The sequence below is a fragment of the Humulus lupulus genome, chromosome X (genome assembly GCF_963169125.1).
Source record: "Humulus lupulus chromosome X, drHumLupu1.1, whole genome shotgun sequence".
Lineage (NCBI taxonomy): Eukaryota > Viridiplantae > Streptophyta > Magnoliopsida > Rosales > Cannabaceae > Humulus > Humulus lupulus.
Window position 1 is genome coordinate 202889133 of NC_084802.1, and position 12824 is coordinate 202901956.

A 12824-nucleotide genomic window follows, 5' to 3' on the forward strand; every position below is an offset into this window, starting at 1 on the left:
GCTCATCGCTTGGAGCCATTGTGTCGACAAAGTAGAAGCCATGAGTTGGCGCCACATTAAGCTCGTGGTGCGTCAGGGGCCTGACATACCCTCGGATCTTTATAAAGTCAACCACGTAATATAAACGTGCGTGATCAAACATCCCACACCTTATTTGGGCCATGCGGCCCGTTACCCATCTTTACCTATTGATTAGACCACACTTCACTGTAAAATGTAAATATTAATCATTGATGTAACATATGTGATGGGAGGGATCAATGGATCAAGGGATGACCCCAACACTTACCCAGGGATCATTCTCCTATAAATACCAAGACCCTAGGAAGGGTTGAGGGTTTGATTCTGCTTGTAATGAAAATACTCTGTACGAAATAGTGAGGATAGATAAATAATATAGACTTGTTGACTAGGGAGATTTTAACCTCCGAACCACGTAAAAAAGGAGTGACCATCTTTCTTTGCAATTAGTTTCCACATTCTTGATAATTATCATTTTCTGATTACGGTTTATCATTCAGCACTAATCCATCCTATTCATTCATATAATTCACTGTTGGCGAAAAATCGCGTCGACAGTTTGGTGCTTTCATTGAGAGGTTTTAGATTAGTGCTATCACAAAGAATTCATCATGGTAGTCACTCATTCAAGGCATGGTAATGAAACAGATCAACTTGGTGGGCAGGAGGCTCACCATACCAATGTATCCAATGAGCAAGACCCGGAGATTCAGCAACGATCGTGAAAACAGCCAATGGGACATGATGACACTGGAAGTTCAGTGCCCCTACTGCCAAATCCGAACCCGGGTTACCTGACGGCGGTAGAAATGGAAAACATGCAGTTGAGGAGTCATCTAGCCAAAGCAAGTAAGCAAATCGAGGAAGTCCTGGCCCGACTACCCCTTCTTACAACAGACGTTAACGTCGGAAAGAGGCAAGGTAAGACTCACAAGTCCCACCGGGATAGTCAGCCCAGGCCCAGTCGATCGGTTATAACCTCAACCCCGAGTTTTGCGCCCATGTCGCACTATCACCAGGAAACTATGTTTGATGAGTTTCCCAGGGCCAATCAGTAAGTCAGCCGGTTAGTCAGAACTTCAACTCCAAGTTCGGCTCCACCGTCGAACACACCTAGGAGGGCTCGTGGCAGCTCGCGGAGGAGGTCCGGGGAAAGCTCGCATAGACAACCTGCTCCAGCCAACCCTCCCATGCCGCGGTCATATCGCCGGGTACCAGAAGCCGAAAGCTGGAGGCGGTGGGACAGAGTGACCGCGAGCTAGTTTGATCCGACCAGACGGGACTGGGATCGCTTCACCAGTTAAGCATCCCCCTTTGCCGATAAGATACCCATCCCCTCCTCGTCCTGCTCGAGATATTCCTGCACATGGGAACAGTAGAAGGAATCCTCCTCCCGCCGTTCCTGCCCATCGCCCGTGAGCGCGCGGAAATGTCTCGAATCCTCACCCCCGACAACGGGTTCTGAGATTTTCCGATGGGAGCTATTGGACTGAGAGCCACCGAAGTTGCAGATCCGGTGGAGACCTGGGCAATCATCTAAGTTCGGTGCAAAGCCCTCGGGCCACCTCGAGGACCGACCTTCGAGATCGCCTCAACTCGCAGAGGGGGGATCCGACCAGAAATGAAAGTCATGCTCACCGAGAGGATGGTCCTTCCGAAATACGTGACAACGGGAATATCCCACCAAACCAAGCTCAAGCTTGGAGGGACAATAACCCGCCTAACGCGTACAATGGAACAGGAGTTGTTGAATAGCCCCAGAACAACCAGGGGATCAAGGACCAAACCCTCGAAAGGTTAGCTCAGATGGAGGAGCTAATGAAGAAACTCTTATTAGAAAAGGGCAAAGACAAATATGACTCGGGAGACGAGCTCGAGCTTTTTTCCCCCAACATCGTAACCACGGCATACCCGCCGGGTTTCCGGATGCCCCATCTATCCAAATTCGATGGGAAGGGGACCCGTCGGATCACTTAGGGATGTTCAATATCCTGATGATGGCCCATAATATTGTCCCCGAGCTGAGATGCCTGATATTCCCTTCGACTTTGATCGGGCTAGCTAGGCAGTGGTTCAAGTAGTGTAAGAAACAGTCGATCAGCTCATGGAAGAATTTCTCTGCTGATATCAAGAAGGCATTCCGAGCCTCTCAAGCGGCTCGCGTCAAATCGGATACCCTGGTGAACGTGAAGAAACAACCTGGGGAACCCTTAAAAGCTTATATGAGCAGGTTCGCAAATGTTGCGGCCCGAGCTAGGGATGCAGACGATAGTTCCAAACTCATGGCTATGAGAACTGGAATCCTTGTTGTGGAAGGGTGGTGGAAAGAAATCCAGAGGAGAGGTGTCAGCACTGTGGATGAATTCTTAAACAAGGCCCAAGAATGGATAAACTTGGAAGAAGCGCGAGCATCAGTCGCGGGAACCAGCCAAATCCCTGACCAGCCTATTGGAGCGGAAATGGGCGTCATGAAAACGACTTAGACCGTTGCCCAGAATAACCAAGGGGGTGGAAGCAAGAGAAAGGGGAACAGCAAGGGCGGCCAGCACGGTCCAATGAAGAACAAGCCCGTGGAAAAATTCAAACCGGTCTACGCGATTTATACCGAACTCACAAACACTAGGGAGCACATTTTCCTAGCAAATTTTGCCTGCCTTCCCTGGAAAAACCAGAGCCCTTGAAAAATCAGAAGGCTAAGAGAGACCCTTCCAAATTCTGTCAATTCCACAACGACATCGGTCACAACACAGATGATTGTAGGCATTTGAAGGACGAGATCAAGACACTCATCAGGGCCGGACCCTTGGCTCAATATGCGTGAAATCGAGTCCCTACCAGTTAGCAAGCTCCGAAAGCTCCCATGAACTGGCCCGGGGCTCGGGTGAATCAGGATACCCCTCCTCCCATAATAGGGGGAGAGATAACCACCATCTCCGAAGGCCCTCATCTGGCAGGCACGACCAGAGGTGCCCAGAAGAGAGACATCAATGAACTGAGGTCTCATAATGGAGTGGAGTTTATCCTGGAGCAGCATCTACCTAAAAAACAGCGATTGGAAAGGCAACCAATCAGTTTTACCGAAGAGGACGCTAGCGATGTCTATTTCTCGCATAACGATCCTCTAGTCATAACTGCCCAGCTCACCAATCAGAGAGTTAGGGGAATACTAGTTGATAATGGGAGTTCGGTGAACCTGCTGTTCCGGTCCACGCTAGAAAAAATGGGGTTGTCTGTAGCCGAGCTGAGGGCCACCTCCGTGATGTTGTATGGGTTTTCTGGCGAAGGGTCGGCAGCGATAGGAATGATGGAATTAGTAATAACCTTGGGTGAGGGACCACGAACTGTTTCCAAACTCCTTGAGTTTGTGGTCATCGATTGTCCCACTGCATACAATTCAATTTTGGGTCGGCCTACATTGATGGCATTCGAAGCCATAACTTCTGTACACACCTTGTAGTCAAATTCCCCTCCTTTATGGGGATATGTACAGTCCGAGGTGATTAGCTCGCTGCCAGGGAATGCTATAGCATTTCCATGAAGGGAAAGTCACAACCTGGGCAGCAGACGATGGCCATTCAGGGTGAGAACGAGGAATCTCAGGAAGTAAGAACTGATCCTGGGATAGAAAAACCTCAGAAAGCCGGTGACGTAGGTACCACCTTGAGTGATGATATCGACTCGAGAATAGGCGAAGATAGATCCAAGATCCAGGCTATCGAAGAGCTCGAAGAGGTGAACATCGATCCTAAAGACCCTTCGAGGGTGGTTAGGCTCGGGAAAAACCTTAGTAATGAGAGAGAGGAGAGAGAGGCGGAGCTGCTAAAATTTCTACAAGAAAATCTAGATGTGTTCGCCTGGTCTCATGAAGACATGATAGGAATCAGTCTGAGCGTCATCATGCATACCCTTAACTTGGACAAAAACATGCCTGTGAAGTCCTGAAAACAGAGGCGCCTGGGCACGACTCGAGCTGCGGCCCTAGAAGAGGAAGTAGCTCATCTTTTAAAATGCGGCTTTATTTGCGAGGCAGAATACCCGATCTGGGTCTCCAATCCTGTTCTGGTCCCGAAGCCAAACGGAAGGTGACGGACCTGCATCGACTTTTCTGATCTGAATAAAGCGTGCCCCAAATATTGCTTCCCCTTGCCAATAATTGACCAATTGATAGATGCCACTGTGGGGCACGAGCTCATGTCCTTCATGGATGCATACTCGGGTTATAACCAGATCGCTATGAATCCTGACCAGGAGCATACTAGCTTCATGACTCCGGCCAACGTTTATTGTTATAAGGTCATGCCCTTCGGGCTGAAGAATGTGGGAGCTACATATCAGAGATTGGTCAACAGAATGTTCGCTAATCAGATCGGTAAAAACATGGAAGTGTATGTTGACGACATGTTGTTCAAGTAAAAAACTGCCGATAACCATGTTCCCGATCTGAAGGAATGTTTTGAGATCCTGAGAAAGTATGGTATGATGCTGAATCCCCAAAAGTGTAGATTCGGGGTGGCGTCAGGGAAATTTCTAGGATTCATAGTCAACACTAGAGGGATAGAGGCGAACCCTGACAAAATTAGATCGCTGATCGAGATGGCGTCGCCCAGGTCGCGAAAGGACGTCCAGAGTCTAACAGGAAGAGTGGCAGCCCTTAATCGGTTTATTTCTAAGTCAACCGATAAATGTTTTCCATTCTATAACCTGCTCTGGGGGAATAAAAAATTTGAATGGACCGAGGAATGCGAGCGAGCCTTCCTCGATCTAAAAGCACATTTAGCCGAGCTGCCAGTGTTGTCTAAACCGACGGTAGGAGAGCCTCTTTTTCTTTACTTAGCTATTACGGCAGATGTGGCTAGTGCTGTGCTAGTCTGAGAAGAGGGTCGTGTTCAAAAGCCGGTCTATTACATTAGCAAAAGACTCCTCGGAGCTGAATCACGATACCCTTTAATGGAAAAGATAGTTTTCTGCCTTATCACGGCCTCCAAAAAGCTTAGGCCGTACTTCCAATCCCACTCAATCCACGTCATGACCGATCAACCTTTAAGGCAGGTACTTCAGAAACCTGAGGCATCGGGGCGTCTATTGAAATGGGCTATTGAGCTCAGCCAATTCAAAATATTGTATGTCCCATAGACTGCAATCAAAAGCCAAGCTCTGGCTGATTTCATGGCTGAATGCACTGAATTCCATGATGAACCTTTGGGAGAACCAGTGCAGGCCATGTGGAGAGATTTTGTGGATGGTTCATCTAACGAGAACGGGTCCGGAGCTGGAACCATGATGATATCCCCAGAGGGGCATCGTCTCCACTCAGCGCTATGGTTCGGGTTCGAGGCGTCCAACAACGAGGCAGAGTACGAAGCTCTATTGGCTGGGCTTAGAGTGGCTAAGGAGTTGAAGGCCAAGGCCGTCCAGTGCAACAGCGACTCCCAGCTTGTGGTAAACCAAGTATTAGGGGAATACCAGGCACGAGGAGCCAATATGGCAGCCTACCTGGCCAAGGTGAAGAAGGAGCTGTCTGATTTTGAATATAGCCGAGTTGAGCAGATCCCTCGTGAGCAGAACGCCAATGCAGATGCTCTAGCAAAGCTCGCCACCTCCAGGGAGGCTGAAACCTTGAGCCTGATACCGGTAGAATTCTTGGAAAGGCGAAACGTGGAAGAGAATACAAGAGAGGTCGAGATGATCGACGCCAGGCCAACCTGGATGACTCCCATAGTCGAATACCTTACAACAGGAAAGTTACCTGAAGAGCGAAACGACGCGAGGAGGATACTTTACCAAGCTTTGAGGTATAAAATCATAGACGGGACGTTGTATCGACGTGGTCTTTCTTTGTCGGTTCTGCGATGTGTTCTGCGATGTGTTCTGCTAGACGAGGCCAAAGCTATTTTGCAGGAGGTGCATGAAGGATTTTGTGGGGATCATGCTGGGGGGCAAAACCTGGCCTTAAAGATTTTAAGGCAAGGATATTATTGGCCCACTCTATCGAAGGATTCAATTTCCTACGTCCGAAAGTGTGACAAGTGCCAGCGGTTTGCCATAATCGTCTGAGCTCCACCAGTTGAGCTAAAGATGATCTCGTCCCCGTGGCCATTTGCGGTCTGGGGAATTGATTTAATTGGAGCTCTACCCATGGGAAAAGGAGGAGTTTTCTATGCAGTAGTGGCCATTGATTATTTCACGAAGTGGGCGGAAGCAGAACCCTTGGCAACAGTAACGTCGAAGAAAGTCCTTGACTTCGTGGTTAAGAATATTGTCTGCCGGTTTGGATTGCCAAGGAAGATCGTATCGGACAATGGAAACCAGTTTGATAGCGATCTCTTCACCGAATTTTGTGGAAGACACGACATAATTAAGAGTTTCTCAGTGGCCTACCCATAGGCTAATGGACAGGTCGAGGCGGTAAATAAGACGCTCAAGGCGAGCCTTAAGAAGAGGCTGGACGAGGCTAAGGGAGTTTGGTCCGAATAGCTCTCGCAGGTGCTGTGGGCATACCGGACCTCACTCCGAACTTCGACGGGCCATACTCCTTTTTCCCTGACTTTCTGAAGTGAGGCCGTCCTTCATGTCGAAACAAAGATTGCTACGCACAGGGTCTGGGCCTTCAGCCCAGAGCATAATGATAAATTGCTCAGCGCGTCCCTCGACCTAATTGACAAAAAATGAGAAGCTTTGCAGCTACATCTCGCGCATTATCAACAAAAAATCACTCGTTATTTTAATTCAAGGGTCAAGCGACACATCTTTAACTTAGGCGACCTGGTGCTCCGAAGACTCTTTTTAGCCGGTAAGGATCCCAAGGACGGAGCTTTGGGACCAAACTAGGAAGGACCCTATCAAATAATAGAAGTTGTGAAGGAAGGGACCTTTAAACTAGCTCAAATTAATTGAGAAACAGTCCCACGGACATGGAACGCTGTGCACCTAAAGAAATACTATCAATAATCGTACCTATGTAAGGCTTAATTATAAAATCCACCCTTTTTTATTAAAAAATGAGAAGTATATTTCTTATATCGTTGTATGATTCCGTGTGCATGTGGATTTGAAAGAGCGTGTCCAAAGTAACCGAGAAAGTTCTCTTTCTGATTACTTGGGGGGCATATACCCCAAGAAGAAGGTAAAAACTTGGAAGTTAGTAAAAAGTGATTGACCAGTGTTTTTCCTAAAAAACACAAGGCATCAATCATACTAATGCGAACTAAGTTTTAAATTAAAATCCTGGATACGACCAGGTAAAAACTTGGAAGTTAGTAAAACGTTATTGACCAGTGTTTTTCCTAAAAAACACAAGGCATCAATCATACTAACGCGAACTAAGTTTTAAATTAAAATCCTAGATACGACCGAAAGAATGACTCTGTTTGGGTGATAGTAGTAGTTATGTCCTCCATTTTTGGTTCGTTAATTAGAGCTGGTAAAAATTATCGTTTTACCCTTCTAATTACCTCTTGATCCTTAAATACCATTAATTCACTAGCGAATAATTAATCTATAATCTAATTAAAGATTTGAGCTCAATATTTATTCAGTTCCAGAATCAACCCTTAAGGGAACCAATATTCTATCTGTTAAGAAAGCATGGATTCCATTATTGTAATTCATGTTCCTAGCCATCCATGATATTGAATCTCCAAAAAAAAATCCATTAGTCTCATTATTCTAAAAGAACTTAACGAGTGAATTAGAAGATCCAATAAACATAAACAAGAGTTCATGAATACTCAGGATTTAGACTAATCTACAAATGATCATCTATTATTATAAGAATTAAATCTTTACGTCAAATGACAAGTTTATGAGGATAATAATTCTTATTGGTCCTGTCATATATAATCTCTATTATATACAACACATTTACTAAGGTGTGTATCCACATCAGTAATCTTAATCTATATTACTTGCATCTCGTATGCTTAGCAAACCATACTAGTAACCATTCATTAAAGATTCCTTACTTTAATATGTTAATGAGTATTTTATTCATTATATATGATCTTAATTCTCTCATACTAATACAAGATCATATTCTCATGAATGAATATGAATTTTTTTTATATTAATATATAATTAATTCAAACAATAATTATAAAATTCAAATATAATAAAATTGTACTTTTATTTAAACCAATAAAATATCTTTACATGCTTTTAGGGCATTAATCCTAAAAGAATCCGCCAAAGAAGCTCTTACTAAGGAAACGTCCTAGATTCGAGCTGAACACCAAGAAACATTGTCCTAGAAGGATGCCGAAAAAAAAAAGGTGGTGGACAATTGGACTTGGGAGCTGGAAAAATTGCGAGCCGAGGTGTCTAGTGCCCATAACATGGAGGCCTCTCTTAAAGCGCTACTGGAGACAGTTGAGACCCGTCTGCAGCAAGAGCAGGAGAGGGTGGAGTCCTTTGGGGGTCGAGTCAAGGGGTCGGAGGCTCAAGATCAACTGGGATTGGCAGGATACTATAGACGATTAGTTGAAGGGTTCTCCAAAATAGCTACACCCTTAACAAATTTGACGTGGAAGCAACATAAATTTGTATGGACGGAGAAGTGCGAAGAAAGCTTCCAAATGTTAAATGACAAGCTCATATCAGCTCCAGTTCTATGCGTCCCAAACGATAAGGGCAAGTTTGTAGTATATTGAGACGCGTCAAAGCAAGGACTTGGATGCGTTTTGATGCAAGACGAAAAAGTGGTCGCATATGCCTCATGACAGCTAAAGGAGTACGATACTCGTCCCATGACTTAGAATTAGCAGCGGTGGTTTTCGCTCTAAAGATTTGGAGGCACTATTTGTACGGAGAAAAGTGTGAAATCTATATGGACCACAAAAGTATAAAGTACTTCTTTACGCAGAAGGTGGTTGGAGTTAGTAAATGATTATGATTGTGAGATCTTGTATCATCCGGGGAAGGCTAATGTCGTGGCAGACACACTTAGTAGGCGGAGTTACGGAAGCTTATCAACACTTAAGGGGATAACTCAACACTTACAAGATGATATTAAGAGGTCCAGAATTGAGCTAATAACTGGACAACTAGCTGACCTCACAATCAAGTCAACTCTAATGGAGGAAATAAAGGAGAAACAACAAGAGGGCAAGTTTCTTCTTAAGATGAAGGCAGCAATACAAAGCTCAGAAAATGTTGATTTCTCCTTGACAAAAGAAGGCATGTTACGATATAGAAACCGAGTATGTGTGCCCAAAAGTGGTGAATTAAGAGAAAGTATCATGAAAGAAGCGCACACTACTCCATATTCACTACACCCGGGATCAACCAAGATGTACAATGATGTCAAGACAATGTACTGGTGGTCGAGGATGAAGAAAGATAGCAGAATTTGTAGAAAAATGCCTTACATGTCAATAAGTTAGGGTTGAACATCAGAGACCCGCTGGAACTTTGCAACCATTAGAGATTCCCGAATGGAAATGGGAAGATATAGCAATGGACTTTGTGATGGGATTACCAAGGACCACCAAGTAGCATGACTCAGTTTGGGTGATAGTAGATAGACTTACAAAATCTGCTCACTTCTTGCCAGTAAGAACAGTTTATAATGATGAGCAGTACGCAGAGCTTTATGTGGCAGAGATAGTGAGATTACATGGAGTTCCAAAGATGATAGTCTTCGATAGAGGATTGGTTTTCACATCAAAGTTCTGGGAAGGTCTACAGCGTGCAATGGGCACTAAGTTAAAACTAAGTACGACATTTCACCCTTAAACTGATGGTCAGTCAGAACGTACCATACAAATAGTAGAAGATATGATGAGGGCATGTGTGTTAGACTTCTTAGGATCATGGAGAAAGTATCTTTCATTGATAGAATTCTCTTACAACAACATTTATAAGGCAACGATAGGCATGTCACCTTATGAAATGCTATATGAACGGAAATGTCGAACACCACTTCATTGGGATGAGGTTGGTGAAAGACGATATTTAGGACCCAATGCTGTAAGAGAAGCAACTGAGGCAATAGAAAAGATAAGACAACGAATGATTGCTGCTCAAGTCGCCAGAAGAGCTATGCCGACGCTAAGAGGCGAGTTGTTGAATTTTCAGTAGGCGATCAAGTCTTTCTCAAAGTTTCTTCGATGAATGGGATTATGCGTTTCAGAAAGAAAGGAAAGTTAAGCCCGAGGTTTATAGGTCCTTTTGAGATATTGGACAAAGTAGGGTATGTAGCATATCGGTTGGCTTTACCGCCATCATTAGCGGAAATGCATAACGTTTTTCATTTATCAATGTTGACAAAATACATATTAGATCCATCCCATGTGCTTGATTACGAGGCTCTTGAGTTAAAATAAGATTTCAGTTATGAAGAACAACCAGTATGTAACGCCCTGGTTATTCCAAGACAGTTACTGTGAACTTTGAACCGTGCTTAACTTGCTAATTGAGTTATTTGGTTATAAACGTGCATCTAGGTGTTATTAATAGGTTAAGGAGTAAAACCAATTAAAAGGAAATGATATATTTTATTTAAAACAGAAAACTGTTCATTGGCCCATAAAATGTTTACAAGTTATTTACAATACAAAATGGTCATTACAGTGTGAAAATTACAACCCGCCGACCTAAGCGGAAAAATAGGGTTAATCCCTAGTCCCTCTGAAAAACTCCTTGACTATGGTGGTCAAGCAGCCACATATGTACACATTGCCACCTAAGCTCTCCACTCAAGGCTGGGTGAGCTTTTCTTTCACTTTACCTGCACCACATAGCACCCATGAGCCAAAGCCCAGCAAGAAAACTCAATACATCATGAATATAATATCAAATGATGATCATGATAATCATCCAGGACTTATAGCCCTAAACAGAGGAGTGAAAGTTGTAAAAGTCACTAATGTGGATTCCGTACCCTTTACAAATAAGTGATCGAGTCACTAGCTTAAACAGGATAAGTGACTGATGAGTAAGTCACCAATTTAAACCAACTGAGTGACCATGGAATCACTAATGTGGGTTCCATACCCTTAGCCATGTGACGATACGGTCACTTAGGCCTTCTGGCCCTGACTCTGAGTAACTAGTCATGGAATTAGGCAAGCGCTTTTAGTTTTCATCGAACTTGGGGTCGGTCTGGCACTAATGCTCATGATGAGTCATTCAATGCTGATGTCGATTAGATCTAATCTTTATTGGCTCTGCGTTCATGAAGCTTAGGTTGCTCCTGACTCTTAGGACAGTAACACATGACCAGTGCTCAGTACCGCTGTCAAACTTGACTAGTAACTCACAGCTTCATAGACAGATCTGACACCATTGCCGATTCTTAATAGTAAGTTAGTGCCATTCACAAGTAAGCAAGATTTTCTAAAAATTTGATATGCAATCACTCTCCACATTTAAACACTCAACATGCCTCAATTATAACCATGCATGTCACATATAGGGTGCAGTTTTCTTACCTATGGTTCGAGCGAGAATTAGTAAAAGAACGACCCTTGAGAACGATCATCCTTTTAGTTCCTTGATGGTCACCTGGTCATAACCAATTATGGTATTCCATCAAGAAAATGAATCACAAAAGGTTCCCGGACCAAAACCTAGCCTCTGGGACATCGAATCTTACTAAACAGGGTAGTAGGAACGATCCTGAGGCCAAAGGTTTCATTCCCCAAGCCAAAAACTCAATTTTGGCCAAAATGCCACTAAGGGCTACGGCCCTACACCACCATGCTACGACCCTCCTCCTCAAACAGAAGCGGCCAACCTCCCAAACCCCAACACGGGTCGCGGCCCTCCTCTACCATGCTGCGGCCCAACGGCCCTGCAGCTCCTCCCTTCTTCTTCAGCAGGCTTGGGCAGCGATGCTCTAGAATAGAGCCGCGACCCCACTTGAAACTGTAACGCCCTGGTTACCCTAGAACAGTTACGGTGAACCAGAAATTTGACTCGTTACCCGAGTCCTTTGGTTAAAAACATGCTTCTAAGTGTTATTAACAGGCTAAGGTGGAAAAACAATAAAAATGAAATGATACATTTTATTTAAAGCATAAAATTGTTCATGGGCCCATCAAAACATTTACAAGTTATTTACAACTCAAAATGGTCATCACTGTTTCAAATTTACTAACCCGCCGACCTAAGCGGCAAAAATAGGGTAAACCCCCTAGTTCCTCTGAGAACTCCTTGGCCGTGGTTGTCAAGCGGCCGCATATGTACACATCACCACCTAAGCTCTCCACTTAGGGCTGGGTGAGCTTTTCTTTCCCTTTACCTGAACCACATAGCATCCATGAGCCAAGGCCCAGCAAGAAAACACAATATAGCATGATATAATATCAACAATGATCATAATAATCATTCAGGACTTTTAGTCCAAAACAGGTAGGTGACAGTTGTAAATGTCACTAAGGTGGGTACAACTCCCTTTAGCCATGTGACGATAGGGTCACCGGGGCTTAACAGATAAGCAAACCTTTCACTAGCTTAAACAGGTTAGGTGCATGATGACTAGTCACCAACATAACCTACCTCATGACCATAGAGTCATAACCATGGAACTCCGTTCCCTAGCCATGTGACAAACAGTCACCTAGGCGTTAGGCCCTGGCTCTGAGTAACTAGTCCTAGACTAGCCAAGCACTTATAAGTTTCATCGACCTTAGGGTCGATCCAGCATTAATGCCTTAGAGTCATTCATCGCTGATATCGATTAGATCTAATCTTCATTCGGCCCTGCGTTCAGGACGCTATGCCGTTTTTGACTCTTAGGTCAGTGATATGCGACCAGTGCCATCCCTGACTAGTCAGTGCCAAACACAAGTAAACAACGTTCGGTA